Source organism: Mandrillus leucophaeus, unplaced genomic scaffold (assembly GCF_000951045.1).
Source record: "Mandrillus leucophaeus isolate KB7577 unplaced genomic scaffold, Mleu.le_1.0 Scaffold114, whole genome shotgun sequence".
In the NCBI taxonomy this organism is placed as follows: Eukaryota; Metazoa; Chordata; class Mammalia; order Primates; family Cercopithecidae; genus Mandrillus; species Mandrillus leucophaeus.
Genome location: NW_012099654.1, coordinates 5103148 through 5107112, shown reverse-complemented (window position 1 = coordinate 5107112; position 3965 = coordinate 5103148).

Here is a 3965-nt window from a genome sequence, read left to right as displayed (position 1 = left end):
CTCTGTCACCCAGGCTGGAGTGCAGTGGCACGATCTCAGCTCACTGCAACCTCTGCCTCCCAGGTTCAAGTGATTCTCCTGCCTCAGCCTCCCGAGTAGATGAGATTACAGGCATGCACCATCACACCCAGCTAATTTTTGTATCTTTAGTAGAGACAGGGTTTCATCATGTTGGCCAGGCTGGTCTTGAATTCGTGACCTTAGGTGCTGGTGTTGAACTCGTGACCTTAGGTGATCTGTCCGTCTCAGCTTCCCAAAGTGCTGGGATGACAGGCATGAGCCACCATGCCTGGCCAGAATTTTTTCTTAACTCACAGCATAGTAAGAGAATTTACAAACGTCCCTGAGAATTGTAATCATAATGCTGCTTTCTTGCAGATTTGCAGCACAAACTCACATTATCTGGATAGTCTTAAAAAACTTTCACCACTCCCCTTCTTCAAAGCCCCCCAAACATAAGCCACAAATATTGTTTAAAGCTGTTTGGCCTACTAACACCCCCAGACACTTGGAAGAAGCAAATGAAATGGGTAATAATACCCTTAATCCTGGCCTCAGGGAATACCCACACAGTATGTGACTTTTCCAGATTAGCATCTTTCACTTAGCAATATGCACTTAAGTTTTCTCCATGTGTTTTCATGGCTTGGTAGTTCATTTTTAAAATTGCTAAATAATATTCCATTGTATGGATGTACCACAGTTTATTCATTCAACTATTGAAGGACATCTTGGTTGCTTCCAAGTTTTGGAAATTATGAATTAAGTTGTTTTAAACATTTGTATGCAGTATTTTTGTGGGCGTAAGTTTTCAAATCATTTGGATAAACATCAAAGAGCATGTTTGCTGAATCATATGGTAAAGGTATGTTTAGTTTTGTATAAAACTGCCAAACTGTCTTCCAGAGTGGAAGCATTTTGCATTCCCATCAACAACAAATGAGAGTTCTTGTTTCTTATTGTTGAGTTCTTTGTATATCTTAGATACCAGTCCTTTATCAGATATTTGTTTTAGAAAGATTTTCTCCCAGTCAGTAACTTAACTTTTCATTCTCCTCTCAGTGTTTTTCACAGAACAGAAGTTTTTAATTTTAATGAAGTCCAACTTACTAATTTTTTCTTTCATGAAGTGTGTTTTTTGTGTTATATCTTAAAAAGTCATTTCCAAACCCTGGGTTATCTAGATTTTCTCCTGTGTTATTACCTACGAATTTTAAGTTTTGTACTTTACATTTAGGCCTATGATCCATTTTAAGTAAAATTTTGTGATAGGCCAAGTCTGTGTCTAGATTTTTTTTTTAACATGTGGATGTCCCGTGCAGTTGTTTCAACACCATTTTTTTTTAAAGACCATTCTTTCTCCATTGAATTGCCTTTGCTCCTTTGTCAAAGATCAAATAATTATATTTGTGTGGGTTTATTTCTGAGTTTTCTATCCTGTTCCACTGATTTATTTGTCTGTCCTTTTGCCAATGTGACACTGTCTTAATTATTGAAGCATTATATTAAGTCTTGAAGTAAGTAGTATTAGTCCTTCAACTTTTTTCTTCTCCTTCAATATTATGGTGGCTATTCTGAGTTTTTTGTTTTGACATAGGAACTTTAGAATAAGTTTGTCAATATATACAAAATGGGATTTTGATTGGAATTGCATTGATTCTATAGATTAAGTTGGAAAAAACTGACATCTTGACAATATTGAATCTTCCTTTCCATGTACATGGAATATCTCCATTTCTCTGGATTTTTAAATTTTCTGTCATCAGAGTTTTATAGTTTCCTTCATATAGGTTTTACACATATTTGGTAGATTTATACATATGTGTTTCATTTTTTGGTGTTAATGTCAATGGTATTGGTTCTTAATTTTAAATTTCAATTGCTAATTGCTGGTGTATAAAAAGCAGTTGACATTTGTGTATTAACTTTGTATCCTGCAAGCTTGACATTATTGCTTATTAGTTCCAGGTGTTTGTTGTTGTTGATCCTTTGGGATTTTCTACATAGGCAGTTTTGCCATCTTCAAACAAAGACAGTTTTCTTTCTCTCTTCCCCATCTCCATACTTTTAATTTCCTTTTCTTGTCTTATTGCATTAGCTAGAACTTCCAATGTTATGTTGAATAGAAGTCACAAGAGTAGACATTCTTGCCTTGCTCTTGATATTAGCAGAAAAAGATTATACATCACAACCAAGTGGAGTCTATCCCAAGAGAATGCAAAGTTGCTAGTGTAGGAAAATACAATTGACTTTTATATGTATCTTGTAACCTGCAATCCTGCTAAGCTTGCTTATTAGCTCTAATCGTTTTTTAGGTAATTCCTTAGGATTTTCTATATAAAAGAGGATGCCAATTGGAAATAGAGATAGTTTTGCTTCTTCCTTTAAAATTCAAATGTATTTCATTTCTTTTTTTCTGGCCTAATTGCTCTGGGTAGAACTCCCAGCACAATGTTTAATAGAAATGGCAAGAACAGAGATCTTTGTCTTGTTCCTGATGCTGGGGGAAAAGCTTTTGTCTTTCACCATTAAGTATGATGTTAGTTTTGGGTTTTTCATTCATGTTGTGTATCAGGTTAAGGCAGTTGCCTTCTACTCCTAGTTTGTTGAGTGTTTTTATAATAAAAGGATGTTGGATTTTGTCAAATGCTTTTTCTGCTTCTATAAAGATAATCATGTGGTATTTGCCCTTTATTTTATTAATGTAGTATATAATATTGATTGTTTAATGTTGAACCAACCTTACGTTGCTGGGATACATCCCACTTGGTTATAGTATATAATCCTTTGGATATGTTGCTGGATATGGTTTGCTAGTATTAAGGATTTTGCATCTATATTCATAAGGGAGATTGGTCTGTACTTTTCTTGTGATGCCTTGTTGGCTTTTGGCATCAGGATAATACTGGGTTCACTGAATGAGTGGGGAAATTTCACTTATTTGAATCAGTTCTTGGTCTCTTTCAACTTCATCTGTGCTTCACTATATCCTGAACAAATTTCTTATAGTTTGTGATGTGAGATTGTTTTAGCAACAAGGATGTTTTTCCCTACTTTTTCTCTCTTATTATTATTATTATTATTATTATTATTATTTGTGATGGTGTCTCACTCTGTCACCCAGCCTGGAGTGCAATGGTACAATCTCGGCTCACTGCAACTTCCGCTTTCTGGGTTCAAGTGGTTCCCCCACCTCACCCTCCTGAGTAGCTACAGGTGTGCACCACCACGCCTGGCTAATTTTTGTATTTTTAGTAGAGATGGGGTTTCACCGTGTTGGCCAGGCTGGTCTCAAACTCCTGACCTCAAGTGATCCACCTGCCTCAGTCTCCCAAAGTGCTGGGATTACAGGCATGAGCCACCGCGCCCAGCCTCACTGATTATTTTGGTCAGTTTCAGGGATGGACAGTTTTGAAGCTGCCTGGTTTTATAGAGTCTGTTTACCAGCATTGTCTTAGGTCTAGGAATAGAAGGAAGGAACACAAAAATAAATATAAAACCCCCCAATTAGCAGGAATCCATAGGAGCCACTCTGTCCTCTGTTTTAATTCAATATGGACTTTTAATATCCCTAAACAGGTTAGTATGCTCCCCACTAAATACTCATATTAGCACTTGGAAATCTCCCACTTTATGTTTGTATGTTCTTGTCTCAAGAAAAGGTAATGTGGATTCGTTTGTAAAATATATAAGTAACTGTGTCCCTCTCCTCAATCCATTGTGTCATTATCAAAAACAGGGTTAAGGATTCAATGGCTTCACGATATCAAAAAACAACCTTAGGTGGGAAAATGTGTCTGAAAGGTGAGTTATGGAGTGAGGAGTACATTAAATGAAAGTTCCTAGGGGTCATTGCTTTATAAAATTTCACAATGCAGTTTTTCCTGTGAAGGCACAGGAAATGAATATTACCCCTATTCTGCAAGAGGAGAAATTGAAGTACAGTTGACACTTGTACAACACAG